General features: G+C 43.0%; 1 protein-coding gene across 5 annotated transcripts in view; it reads left to right on the forward strand.

The window, feature by feature from the left end:
• dbn1 (drebrin 1) overlaps positions 1-15,344 on the forward strand; it is a 90,691-nt gene that overhangs the window by 52,091 nt on the left and 23,256 nt on the right. The window lies entirely within an intron of this gene.

The raw sequence follows: 15,344 nt of genomic DNA on the forward strand, positions 1-15,344 counted from the left end.
CCCCGCCGAGACAGAATGGGAGCACGGAGGATGAAAAAAACAACAACACCAAAAACGGTGTTACAATGCCAAAAAAAGTCTCTTGTTCATGCCACCTCTTCTCTTTCCTGATGGAGCTGCCTCCCACACACTCACACAGAAACACACACTCGTCATCCGTGCATTAGCGGCCGCGTTCATCCCGCAGACACAAATGTGTGTTGGTTCACTCTGGGCCGCTCTCGGAGCCACTTACGCCAGAACATCGTTGTTTTATTGTAGTCCAGCTGCAAGTGGTTTATATTTAGAAAACATCTGATTCATCTGCAGCGCTGCACGCTCCCGACGAGTCACTCAGAGAAATTAAGGGAGTTAGTCATTAGTGGAAAATAATCATCATATATATTTGTCTTTAGTTGATATTAAATCAGAAGAGGTTCTTTTACCTGTTGACAGACCGTCTTGCACGAAACTATTCGATTTTCTTTTAATTGCGATGATTAAATTTAATAATTTGGACTTTTTGTAAATAATAGAAACTAGCTGGTCCTTTAATTTTTTATTTTGGTTAAACTTATTTGTACATCTTGGTGGAATTATGCAAGACAGTTGATATGATGCTTTAAGTTTCAGGGACTGATGCAACACAATACTTTATTAATACCTTACACTTCATAAGAAATATAAGTCAAATGTATTTTGTACTTCATTTTTTTTAAACCAAAGCTTTTTTCATTTAACAAAAGAAGCCAGTTCTTGATTGATAACTGATAACTTTACCAAATTAAAAAGTGTTAGCTATCGTAAAACCGCCCGACTGAGACGCATATTCTACATGGGCTGATACATGTCCAAAGAATGCTCCTAAAACCCGAATAATATGATCACATTCAGAATAATAGAGGAGTACTAGTGTCCATGTAAACACTGAGTATATATATTTAGCTACTTTATGGACATGGTGACGACGTCGTTGGATGAATTAAGAAATTTGAACCACTTCACATTTGTATTTGGGATCAATTCAGAAACGATGCATTTTTAATGCGCCGTGACCTCTTTTATGTGTGCGTTTCAGGCAACATGAGCTCGTGAGTGCTGCAGTATTTATTGCCTTCCATGGCATCAAACTCTCACAGGATTGTTCAGGACCAAGAGTTACAAATGTGCAACTGATTGCCGTGACATTATGAATTATTCGTGGACTCCTGTGTTACATTTTTAAAGACAAAGAGCGCTAGCGGTTCTGTGAGGCTGGGCTCGAGCTAAATGCTAAGATCAGAAGCTAACGTGCTCACAGTGAATGATGTGCTTGTACTGCGGATGTTTCTAATGCATATTGCTTAAGAATTTCTATATGTAAATGGCGTTGGGTGGAAAATCAGAGGATCTTACAATTATTCCAGCAGGAATATCTGTCCCAAATGTTTTGAAAATCCTTTTGGTGGTTTCAATAAAACCTCAAAAGGTCAACCTCATGGAGGTAGCTGGATGAAATATCACCGCAGTCCTGTAGCATTGCTCCTCTGGGATTCATTCATGTCTGTACAAAATGTCATAAAACGTGCCAACGTTGTCGTCCCGTAGAGCCCACGTCGCGAGCGTACCTAAAAATTAAAAAACAGGAAAAGAAATAGCAACCTTTCATATAAAAAAGTGCCGCGTGAAATGATGCTCCTGGTTCTGCTTTGCTCTAAATAATATCGTCCTCGGTGGAGCGTTTTTGTGTCACATGACATAATCATGTTTTTCAGCAGTTTATCCATTAGACCAAGAAATCCATTTTCGGGTGGAAGCTCTGGGGAATCAGATGTCCTGGATGTCTTTTTTTTTTCTTTTCCCAGCCTCTCGCTCCAGTTAAAGCCGCGTAACATCCATAGCATGTTTAATATGTTTATTCACATGTATTTTAATTTGCCCTTCCTGCCGAAGTGAGTCAAACGTGTCGAGTCACATGACATCTGACCTACTTCACATGCGGCTTCGGTGCGCTGTGTGTTTGTGCGATGTTGTGATGTGTCGGTCACTTTGGCACGTCGCCGCCCGTCCTTGCATTCACACCGGAAATTGGAGCGAGAGTGAGAGAGTGAGAGAGTGAGAGAGACTCGGGGAGAGGGTGGTGGGGTGGGCAGGAGACGGTGGCAGGAAAATAGAGTGTGTTTTTCAAATTGACAGAGACTGAAAGCGAGGCAGAGAGACATAGGGTGTGTATTAAAGAGAGGGAGGGAGTCAGGATGAAAGGCTTTGCTGGCCGACAGCCCAATCCGACTCGCCACCAGAGACTGTTCGATCCCAACTCACAAGGGGTGTGTGTGTGTGTGTGTGTGTGTGTGTGCGTGTGTGTAGAGCCCTTTGAAATGTGTTGTTTTAAGTCCAGCCCCTACTACACAGACGTCTCTGTTTGAGGCTACTACACGCAGCTCGATGGTCCTGCAGCGTCCGAATGAACTGAAACACGGTTATAAGATATACGATTAAAATTCCTCCAAGTAGAGAAGTCCAAAGCAACAATGAATGTATGGACTTTAGTCCTGTCAAAGCTTGATATGTTTTATTCCTCTGTGCTACAGAGCTCCGCTGTTGTCCAAAAGACGATTAAAAACACATCAACGTGTCATCGTCCTTCAGTTTATTTGGACCCAAAACTCACTAAAGGACCAAAGCTGGATTAATCCACCACTCAGAAATAGTGCCCCAAATATTCCTTGTGTTTTTTCATATGAAAACTACAGTGGGTCAAACAAACCCAGGGCTTTTGTTTGAGTCCTCTGAGCAAAAACAAGTCCACACAGACTTATTTTACTGTGGTTTTGTTGGAACATAATTCTTTTTAACCATCACCATGATCCTAAACCTGTTAAAACGTAAATTTGTTTGCGTAAGTAAACCTAAAACCAAAGTAAACCTACGTACAAAACGCTGCAGATAGTTTAGTTATATATAGTTCTAGTTATAGATAGAAAGTTTGAAGTGAAGGGCAACTTTGATGAGTTGAATGAGAACGTGTCAACATCCTCTTCCTCCATTCCTATGCAAGCCTTTATATCTGTCACTGAGCTGTATCTTACTCTGCCCGACAGGGTCACTTTCACTCCATATAAGGAAACTATTGCCATGGCTTATCGGAGTAAACGGGACAGTTTGGATAGTGACGGTGATGTGTGAGGGGGAGGTCTTAAAAATGGTTCCTGGCCACGAAAACTCAGCAGGAAGGACAGGAATAATATTTGAAAACTTCGCTGCTGCACTGTGGGTCACGAGCTGTCAGTCTTAACACACCGGGGGCGGGATCCTGTGTCACAGTTGTGCTTTTCTCCAAGTATTAGAAGTGAAAGCAGGTAACAGAAACTGTGTTTTGGAGGAGAGGCCATTGGTCACTTTGTTGAAGGTGTGGCAGCCGAAGGGACGAATCACCTCTTCTTCCATGATTGAAAAGATAAAAGTCTTTAAATGAAGCGTTTACAGTGGACGTGTATAAGTCAGGGCAGGAAGAAGTAAGCTGGAGTTGAACGAGCTTGTCGGTTGTGTTTTTCCGAGGCCTGCATTATCTCTACAGACTATCAGGTCTGTCCAAACAGTCTCTGTTTGCCCTCCTGTTCACACTCGGCCACCGCTCGCATGGCAACGGCCCAACATTGTGCTGAACGCCGTGTTGGTCAGTGCCGAGATCTGATTGGTGCAAAGGAGACGGCAGCAACGCAGCCACAGGAAGTCCATTGTAGCCCAGTCCGGCACACAAAGCAGGGCTGTGAATGCTGCTGTTGCCTCCGTGAAGAATCCAGACAGAACAAAACGTTGCCAGAGACACATACCATGAACATTAAAAAAAAAAAAAAGAAGAAGTATTCTAGGGATGATAACTAGTGGAAATATCACCAAAAGTACACACAGTCCTTTTACAATCTGTGTCTGCTGTGACACACACACACACACACACACACACACACACACACACACACACACACACACACACACACACACACACACACACACACACACACACAGATCTTTTGGTTTGAATCATTTGATCTCACTCATTATTTCAGGCTTTAATCACAGAAGCATGATAGCATCACTCTGTCTTCCAGGATGGGAGTGCTCATTTAATTCCCTTTTTTTTTCTTAAGCCATGAAAGTAGAAAAAAATAGTGACTCACAGTGATATTTTATCATTTTTCATCTCTATTATCTGTGGTGAAGTACACGTAGTACTTGGCCTCATGGTGCATGTTGTCTTTGATAACCTGCATCAGAAGGATTCATCATGTTGTGTGCATCAAAGTGTTAAGTACGTAACTGTGTGTATGTTTGTGTGTGTGTGTGTGTGTGTGTGTGTGTGTGTTTGTGTGTGTGGGGCATCACCAAGATGAGTCTGTGGGAGTGTGTTTGAGCTCAAAGATCAACATGTGAAGTCATTTGATGAAGTGTTTGTGATGTGGGCTGAGGTAAGATGTGAAATGAGCTCGAGACGTAAGAAGAGCGTATCGTAAGATATTTTATTTTGAAGGGATGTGGCAATAATGAGTGTTGGGGATGAAGTCAGAAGTTCACCAAACTCAAGAGGATCACATCCATCATGGACACCTATACATCCAGCCAATAGTTATTATGATGATTACCTCATGAGCTCCGTTCTTTCAGCTGTTTTTCGGTCGGTACTCTGCAGCAACTTCGCCTCAGGCGTCTTCTCAGCATACCTGCATCCAAACTGCTGCACCAATTTCACATATTGGATTACCTCCTCCGCTGTATTTAAAGAGACAGTACCTCGCTGGAATTCTAAACAGATGATTTGAAGTCATCCGTCAGGGATATGTCGACTATTTCGAGCATAATGGACTGGTGCCCTCGCTTCTCCTTGAGGCGCTTTTGCATTCTTCAGCGTAAAGGAGAGAATGAGGAGACTGAGTATAGGGAGGAATACTGAATGCCCAATGAAAACCCTGGAAACAATGCAGGGCCTCTGTCACGCAGGAACAGAAAAGAACGTGTGTGTGCGCGTGTGTGTGTGTGTGGTTGTTCTGTTGTGTGTTTGTGTTGTATAAGTCTGTTGATGCTTTCTTTCTTGCTGAGTAAGTGTTCAACCAAACCTCTAAGTCCTGGGACACACACACACACACACGTACACACACACAAACACGCACACAGACACACACAACCCAAAACCCTCATTCTGGTCCCCGGAGAGCTGATTAGGGCGAGTCGAGTGTGCACAGACCTGGGGATATGCGATGAGTCCTAAGGGCCCGGAACAAAACCCCCAAAATCCCAAACTGCTGACTCGGTCATTCTGACGGACTTTGGGCCAGAGCCGACGCTGTCGTCACCGTCCTGTCCTTCTGCAGCGCTCACTGCACAAATGCAGCTTTTCGACTTCCACGACAAACAAAACGTACTTCTGTCTGGAATTACAGACACAGTCTGGTGAAAACTGGACCTTCTGAACGTTCTCCGAAGACGTCTTTGGCAGATAAATATGAGATTCTCGAGCTATTTGGCATGAAATACTTGAGATCATAACTGCAGATAAACATGATCAAAAATCTCTGGCTGGCAAACCCCATAAACCTCTTGGAAAATAAATATTCTAGACATCTCCGGTAGGTAAATGTGGCCTTGAGATGTGTTTCTATAGGGCTTCTTTTCAGGGTTAGAAGTAATCTAAGGAGCTCGAGGTTGTTTCTAAACAGTTTCTTTTCCGTTGCAGTGTAGAAACTGGACCATGCATCCATAATCTGGTCTTAGTTCATACAACAAGAGGACTTCAAGCTTTTCTATCCTCTTTCTCGTCTTTACGTTGTCATCGCCGTTGCTCAAAAGCTCGGCAGTACTGACTTCTAACTCGTTTCAGTCTTTTTCTAATTCCTTTCATAACCAACTTTCCTTCATGTCCCGTCTCTCGGGCCTTTTAGGGAAGTGCTGCTGCTGTTCAAGTTCTCTCGGCTCTTTCAAACAACACAAAACAATTGCTGATCAGGGCAGTAATCCTTTTTTTTTTAAGAAATCAAACGCAACTCAGCCTTTTCCCTCCATCGCAACACTACAAAGAACCCGCAGCCGAACATGGAGACAGACAGTTTGGCGAAGCGGCGAGCCGGATGGTTCGCTCACCAAATTCTTGAGTGCTGATGGAACATTTTCCCCTCAGGAAGTTTGCTGTCTCAGCAGCTACTGGTTTGGCACGATAACTCCACTTTCCATGTGGCGGAGCCATTATTAACCACGAGCATGTCGGATGTGCGCTGGGAGACATCTGCAACAGGAATGACGTCGTTTGGTAAACTTGTGAGTCGAGCTCCCAGGGGCCTCGTTGGGAAAAAGCTTCCCTCCTCTTTCATGACATTGAACAAGTAACATGTCAGCCTCTATTTATTTGTTTTCACATTAGGATAATCGGATAGCATGTAGTATTTCCTTTTTCGAAGCTTGTTTTGGCATTTGGACCGCTTGTGTATTCAGAGTAGGAAGTAGCTTTGTCTGAAGCTTTTTTAAATCTCCACCCTCGGTCCTTCTGAGGGCCAGCGCGTCAAACCGCTTTCGTTGATTCTGTTTGAGTTGTGACCGCTGCGTAACCTCAAGGGAGCGCGGGCGTGAATGGAAAGAAAAAGAATGGAAAGGAATGTTTTTTTTCCTCCCATGTATTCATATGTTTTGCCTCCAGTATTTAAAATCATTATTTTTCCTGAAAAGAAATTTGTCTCGTGACAAACTACAAAAACTTACATTTAGATCGGATCAGATTCACACTTGTATTCTTAGATAATTCTGGTTTGAGGCCGAATTGGCTTTGCGTATAGTTTGCGTTTTGCTGCTCGTGTTCAACAATTAACATTTTAGAAGCTCGGCTTCTTTTGTTAAAGGATGATTGATGTTTCTTAAATGTATCAAAGTAAATGCTCATTGTGTTATTGAAAACCCTCAAACAGTCCTGAAACACCTGCAATGAAAAGCACAGTACAATTATGACTACTTGCCATGTTTGTGTTGTAAAAAATGTCTAATTTAAAGTTCTAAAATAGATTAAAAAATGGCCATCTCCATTATCAGTACTGCAACATTTGATGCTATTTCAGCTGAAGTTTGCTTACCTCGAGCCATAAATGTCTAATATCGCGTATATTTTCACCCTCCCCTCCACTTCTTCACCTCTCTCTGCACCACACAATCATAATATACTCAAGGGAAGCCATTACTGGAGACTTATTCTTCTCCTCATTATAATTTAATGCAGGCTCAGACAGATGCTCATGTTCAAGTCCTCCTTTTGTCCTTTAGTTTCTCCAATCTTGACATGCTGAAGAGAAATACTCCTCTGTTTGTTATTTTTAAGTTCTTCCACTGTCTTTGTTTATCTATTGGTTTTGCTCTGTTACTTGTCCATCTGCTGTTTCTGTCAAAGTGTTTATTATCTTCTGTGATTCTGATTTTGAGCTTTTAGGGTCGTCCAATAATCAGAGATATATGTGTATACCAGCCTCTGTCTTCAGGGGTGTGAATGTGCACTTAAAGCCCTTTGAGTGGTCGCTTGTCATATTAACTTCATGCATGCTGACATTCTATAACGCTAAATAGTTCATGTTAGCATGTTAGCATGCCCAACGTTTGAGAAATTAGCTTTATTTATAGCACGGTGCAGTTTCTTAACTTATTCACGTCGTTTTACACTCATGGAGAAACAATGGCAAAAGACTAAATGCTTTAGTCTAAGAATAAACATGCCAACATTAGCTTGTTATGACGCAAGTAAGCTAACATGCTAAATGTCTAACTACAACGTCAGGCTCTTGGAAGAAGCCAGAATGCTTTTCTCTTGCATACAACTTTATTTTTCTGGTTGTCAGTATCTGTAACTCTTTGTAATTCTTAGCTTGACAGATGGCATATATAAAATAAAATATATAAAATGCCTGCAAAGCCACATTTATATCTAAAATGACCACGCTCAGGTTGTTCTCATACAGCAGCCGGAGCTGTACCTATGAACATAAATCCCTGTAATTCTTCGATTGCATGTAATCCACATAAACGTGAACCAGTACGTATAAAGATCGTTAAAAAAAAACACGAGGGCGTGTGGGATAGACTGTGGATGAGTCCAACAAGAAAAGGTCTTTCAACCAAGAGGCCACTGTTCGTTTCCTTTGTAAAGTGCGATGTCGGCGATTATTCAGTCGTCACGTAACTTCTGTACTTAAGTAACGCAAAACCACGATCTAGCCTCAACCTAGCTGAGGTGTTTCCTGTGAAGACAGTAGTTCATGTAACATGTTCCTGGAATAACATTTTCATAAGATATCATGGATTGAGATAACAACTTTACACTTTTGACTCAACATTGATAAATCTTCAGTTGTCCTCCGTCCGTCCGTCTGTTTCCTGGTCTGTAAAGAGCATTAAAGTCTTGTGTTACAGGACCAGAGTTTATTGGTCCCACCATCTCCATCTTTCACACCACTCACACACGCGTGTCTTACTCATCGGATCGGCGCGCAGATTTCTGCATTCCCAGACCGACGGGAACAGGAGTCACGGCTGTTCCCTGATGCCCTCGCCCCCCCCCCCCCCCCCCTCTCCCTGAAACATTACCCATGATTCCCGTCCTCATCTCTGTCGGCCTCATTTCTTTCGCATTAAGTCACCACGTAGGTTTTTTTCTCGCTCAATAACTCAGGCTACGTTATCCGACCGCAGGAATAACAGTCATTGCCGGCATAGTTAATCATCCGCCACGGTTCTGTCCGTCCTATCCCACAATGCTCTCTGCCTGCCTGCGTCTGCCTTCACGGCTCTTTGTCCGTATTTACAGCCGCTCCGTTCTGCGTGTCTATTCGACTGCACATATTTTCATTTTCCCCCCTCTTGGCCATTAAAAACCCAAGAGGAGTCCATAACTCACAAACCCCGAGGATAAATATTGGATTTGTTTTGGGGAACAAAGCATGCTTTGCTTTTGAAATTGCAAAAAGAAAAACCCGCTTCTGTTTTGTCTGTATTTCAGTCTTTTCTTCATACTTTGCCCTCACTCATTGTATGCATTTGCACTTGACAACGCAAGATAAAAGCTCTGCTCAGTGTCCGGTGTTCTGCAACAACATGAAGGGAAACTTTTTGCAGCGTTTTTGCTGCATCTGTTCTAATTACATTGCAGGGCGCAGTTGCGTAACTGGCGTCTTCACTAACAGTGGTAACCGTCCTCTCTCTCTCTCTCTCTCTCTCTCTCTTTCATTCACTTTAGTAATGTCTCTTCATTCACTTTGGCAGCGCCCCCTGTCTCATTGGGAACTGCTGAGTCCGCTTCGTCGTTTCCTAAATGAGCCTCTGCAGTCGGCCTCACTGAGTCAGGAAAGCTGACGGCAGCTCGGTGACTGACGCGCGTCCAAGAGGCCTGAAAGTAACCTCGGGGAGGCGGGGGTTTAAAACCTTTAACTCGGCTTTATTGTCTAGACCCCGGCGCTCTCGCTATTACTAATTTCCACCGGGGTTGCCGTAGCAACTGGTGCTTATTCATACACGCTTGGAGCTTTTAAGAGTGTAAAACTGATTTAATGAGACTTTTAATGTCATTAGGATGTAAAATCCACAGCACTCATTTGGGCTCTCGTTTCAAAAAGCCTGCAAGCGTTAATCATGTTTTTTTTTTTTGGGAAGTTGGACTCGCTGCTCCACATCTTTGTTACGCGTCACTACATTCAGCAGCCGTGACCTTATAGCTGAAAAATTCTCCCCGTCGCTGATGAAATGAAAAACCCAAAAGCAACTGCATACATTGTGATGCTGGCATGTTGGCCTACTTCATGGAAATACACAACTTAGCGGCCCGATGGGGCCGGGCAGCAAAAACCTCATTTAGGTTCTACCTAAAATGCGTTTTAGCCTGTTTCCAGACACTGTTTTTAGCTAAACGTACAGAAAGTCACCGCTCAAAACAAGCTAACCCTCGTGACACAGCACCGAGTGGCTCTGTGCTCCCATTTCCACTCCAGTGAGATTGGGAACATGTAAAAAAGGCAGTCTAGCAGGTTTTGTATATCACTAAATGAACCGCTATCCCACTTCAGCAAAGACACAAACTTAATATTTGAGATACGGGACCTTGTCAACATTTAGGCACTCATAAAAATGTGAAATGATACTCTGACCCGTCCAGAGGATCGTCGTAAACCTTCTGTAGCGCCATCTGCAGGCTGCTACTCAGGAACTTGAGCCGCCTCACGCAGACGGACGGAGGCCACTTTAAATGAACATTTTTGGGTCTTATTCTTTTTGCTAAAATGTGAGGTCAAAGTTTTATGACCACTCACTTAACATATGATTTAGTTGATACTGCGATACATTATTCGTATTACTCGCTGTAACGGAGCTCCGTACATCAGGTCTGCAGATCCTTTTGAGGTTGTGAAGTGAGTCCAGCTGGATCCTCATACGACACACACACACACACACACACACACACACACACGTACACTCTGCATGCTGTGGGCCTCACCTGGCGTGTGTGTGTGTGTGTGTGTTTGCCCTTCAGCTGTCCTACAGCCTCCTCCTTCCCTCCATCACTGTCTTTACATCGTTGCTCCCCTCAGGTCACAAACTGCTGTTGCCGAGATAACGATGGGGGATGCTGCCCGGTTGCCATGGAGACACTCCCTGCGGTGTGTGCGTGCGTGTGTGTGTGTGTGTGTGTGTGTGTGTGTGTGTGTGTGTGTTTGTGTGCACGAGTTAAGGGGGGCGGGCGGGGTTATCTAGGCAACCTCTTTTTCTTTTTTTAAACAGCCAATGCCATGCACTGCCGATCCTAAATACAGGAGGTGGACAAAATAATAGAAACAGCAGAAATTTGAGAAATCAGAATCTTTTTTTCCTTCAATGCAGCTGAAGCAACTTGTCACACAATATGTAGTATGAGGTCGTGTCTGTTTGTCTTCATGCACACCTTCACACTACTTTACTCTTTCTCCTCTGACCTTCTGTGTTTTCTGGTCTGGGCATCTTTTTCCCTTTAAAACATTTCTAAAAGGAAGTTGTGTTGTAAAAAAAAACTAAAATCTGATTTGTTAATCTTCACAAACATCATCCTGTGTTTGTTGAGACTGTCCCAGAGGTGTTTATTCAGTCCATCCTGTTCCTGTAAGTTTGGATTCAACATGACGCCACCGTTCCTCCTCCTCACTTCTGTTTATTCATCTTCTGAAATATTCTAAAATCACCTCCGTCGGTCGCCTCTCGGTCCTGAGAATTTGTGAAAAATTTGCGAATGAGCTTTCGGCTTAAAATAACTCCGGCTCTGCAGCTTCTTCCTGTTGAGATCCCCCCCCCCCCCCTTTTCATGGAAAAGATCCATTTATTGTGTGCGTGTGTTTGTGTGCTGCATTGTGTGCAACTGTATTAAATATGATGTATGTTTTTGGAGCGTGGGATAGACCACATGGAAAGAAGTATTAGTCGTCTTCTTTATGAGGAGGAAGAAAAAAAAAATTCAAAAGGCTTCAGTTTTATTTAAAGATACAATGAAACTGGATAATTTGAGTAGTTGTAGCTGCGATGAGTCGTCAATGAGCTTGATATAGTCCACATATCTCATGAGACAACGTCACAGCGATTATATCTTTTAGATTTTCCTCTCCCAGCTTTTCTTCGTCACTCTCGAGCTGCATGTTAGTGCTGCTGAACTTAAATTATAACACCATGGAGGTGCAGGCGGCGCTATCACACTCTGGTAGCAGAAAAATAAACGTTAACACCATGTTACATCTTTGTGTTTGACGCAGCTACACAGAAACCTGAAGAAAATCAGTTACATGAAACTTACTGTTAGTTCAGTAAGTACACGCACGCACACACACACACACCTACACACACACACACGCACACCTACAGCAGAGAGCAGATTAGAGAGAAAAGCTGTTGTGCCGCCTCCAGTTTAAAGCACCACAGTGATTTTTCTGCACATCAAAGGCAGCGTGGGCACACACAGACACACACACACACACACACAGACACACACACACACACACACACAGTATGTTGTATATTTCCCATAGGTGTTCAGCTGGTTCGCCCAGCCACAGCTCATGATTCGTAACATTTCCATACTCCCTGAGCCATTCAGCGAGGCCTTGTGACCTGCATGTAGAGGTGTACGTACGATGAGTGTGTGTCTGCTTCCGAGCTGCCCCTTTTTTATTTTTAGATTCATCTTTCTGTTAGAACATGGGCTGGATGTAATATTTGATTATTCGCTGAAAATGATGCCAGACAATCTGGTAAAATGTTACGAGGAAGCATTTTGGATTTGACACTATGGAGGTAAAATTCTCTCTTCTGAAAGTTGAACAATACAATATTCTTTTGTTGACCAATACAAACGCAAAAACACTTAATGACCTTACATTATTTATGATGGCCTTTAGGGGGCGACTGCTCTGGTTGCGAAAATAAGTCAGATTGTGTAGAAGTCTCATTCATTTCGTTAAAGATTCGTAGTCAAATAGATGATAAAGCAGGTTATGCTTTAGGGCGGGGCTACTTTGTGATTGACAGGTCGCTACCAAGGTGTTGTCCGGCCTGGGAGTTGTCCGTGTTGTCGTCTTTCACAGTGTGTCTTCAAGTTGAAGAAAGTTATTTGCAATATTTTTGGTCAGCGCTCCACCTTCTAGTGTTTCATCTGGTTGCCAAAAAAAACAAGATGGCGACGGCGAAAATGGCAAAGTTGTGGCCTCAAAGCCGTAGTCTCCAAACCAAGGAGTGACGAGCTCCTTCTCTTCTCACACACAGTCGAAGCTTGACACTGGATTTGTCGCTCAATTTTAATGTCACCCGATCTTTTTCTTTCCTTCCTTTGTAGAGAAGTCTTTATTACTGGAACATAAAGACGTGATCGTTCAGGAGAACTTGATTGAACCCCTAATTCTGTTGCTCTCTTCTGTCTGTAAAACGCAGCTGTCTTGTAGCATCATTAGCTTGTCACGCAGGCGTGTCAGGTAGTTAATGACTGTGTGGGTTTTTTCATATTCAAATCCAAAAAATAATAATGTTATAAAAGATTCAAGAACAGCCGGGTCTCTCTCACTTACTTGTATGAAAAGAGGAGGCACATGTTGGTGAAGCAAAAGGCCGGGGTGATACAGAAGAGCTAAGTGACGATGACCTCCGCTCGTGTGATTTGTTGATTCATGGAGTTCTCTCCATCCTTCATTCTTCTTCTAATCTTTCATCCTGCTGAGGGCGGTTTTGTCTTCCTCTCTCCCTCCTCCTCCTCCCCCTCCTACTCATGCTCTCCACTTTTAACCTCCCTGCTTCTCCTCTCCTCCCTTTCCTTCCTCCTCATGACCTTCTCCCCTTCTCCTTCTCCAGCATGTTGCCTTTTTTCAGCTCCATCACCTTCCTTTTCCTCCTCGTCCTCTTTCTATTCTATTTCCTCTCCTTATTCTTTCACCTTCCCTTCTGTTCCTCTTTCCTCTCCTTTTTCCTCCCTTGTATTTTATCCCTTCTTTTATTCTTCTCGTCTTCCTTCCCGTCTTCGTCCTCTCGCATGCCCAGCTGCAGGCACACGCGCGCACTACGGGGCTGTTTCTAGGTCATGGGGCTTTATATGAATAATAAACAGCTGTCTGCTTTAAAGGGAATTATTTATAGAGCATCGAGTGAGTGAGTGAGACTCACATCTCTCTCAGTCTTAAACGTTTGCTCTTTTTCTTTCTCATCCATCCTTTTTCACGCCCTGTTGTCTTTATTATCTGTCGTCTTTTTATTTCCTGACTGATGCTTTCTTTGTTTCTCGTCTATCATTCGACCTTCAACCTTTCCTCTCCTTTCCTTTCCTACCTTGCCTCTCCAGGAATGTGCTTCTCTACTAGTTTGTTGTGGTGCTGCTACTACTGAAACTGGTAGTAGGAGTAGTAGTAGTAGTAGTAGTAGTAGTAGTAGTAGTAGTAGTAGTAGTAGTAGTTTCATTGAGTGACGCTCAAAGCCCAGAATCCTTTAGAGAAACATGCATTTTGGATGAGTTTTTTAAATTATTATTATTATTGCGAAGATCCCACGAATGAGTGCTAACGTTAGCTTAACCCAAACCACAAACTGTGTGTTACCTAACACAGTTAACAGGTCAAATTTCATGAAAACAACTTACCTGAAATATCAAGTACCGCACTGATTTGCCTAATTTGGGATATAAGGGTTAATAACTTCCTGCAGCTCTGGGTAACCAGCAAAAGTCTCACTATGAGAAAAGATGTTGATGATGTCAGTTTTCCGCTCAAAGTGGATTTTTTTTTTTTCATGGCGCTTCTGCAAAGACGCTCAACACATTTCTCTTAAAACGACTTCTGTTTTATCAGGGCCTTAGACAAGTTTCCCAGCATGCCTTTTGCATCAATCAGATTAATTAAATTATCTAACACTTTGCAGGAGATGTGAGGGCCGTCTAGAGGGACAGCTCACGAGATAGCCAATGTTTCACATTGTACTTTACAAAGAAAGATGTGCTGAGGCAGTTTTTGGTTTGTCTCCAAGTCCGAACTCATTGATTGATTTTTGGCCATTTTTAGGGGCACGAACAGTAAACATGGACATTATCATGAGTCAGCAAACAGTTTCTTATTTATACTCTTATTTACACATTTATTAAGCGGAGAGAGAATGGATGAATGGAGCTGAGTAGAGAAGATGAGATTTTGGTGATGACATACGCGGTCTGGCATGGACAGAGAAAAAGGAAGAGGGGGGGAGGCTTTGGAAGCAGAGAGTGACTCTGCAGAAACAGATAGGATGGAGGGAGGTGAGGTCAGCGGAAAGTCAGACGGTGGCCAGACTAAAGCTTCAACAGCATGAGGTCATCTGGACTGGTAATACCCGCCATACACAGAGGCTCACGGACGGCGGTCGGATGGGCCATGCGACCATGAAAAAGAAGATAAAACGTATTTAACGAGCAGCACCTAGTTAAATCCTTCATAAAAGTTTGCCAACTACGCATTTATTAAAAAAGCACAACGCTGGCAAAACTATTTTGAGATCCCAATGTTACTACAACAGTAAAGAGACATTTCTTATTATGGGGAATGTCATTGTTGTGCTCATGGAGCAAAGGGGAGCTTGGTAAAGATTACAGATAATGCATAAGAGAATTGTATATTCTCCTTAAGTGGAGATCTGAGGGTGTCTTGAACCTGTAGTGACCTGCAGTGACATAGAAGTGGAATCTGTAATATGCAGTTATTTTGTTAACTATTATTTCTAGTTGTTCAGGTGGTGGTTTGAGCTCTGAGAGCTTTGTTCCAGGACATGTTGTTGTTCAATTAAAGGAAATTTCCAGCGTTTTACAAGCTTATATTTCACATAAAGTGACTCTATTCTATACATTTAGC

The sequence above is a fragment of the Clinocottus analis genome, unplaced genomic scaffold (genome assembly GCF_023055335.1).
Source record: "Clinocottus analis isolate CAN_PGR_092001 unplaced genomic scaffold, fCliAna1.0.p SCAF_5, whole genome shotgun sequence".
In the NCBI taxonomy this organism is placed as follows: domain Eukaryota; kingdom Metazoa; phylum Chordata; class Actinopteri; order Perciformes; family Cottidae; genus Clinocottus; species Clinocottus analis.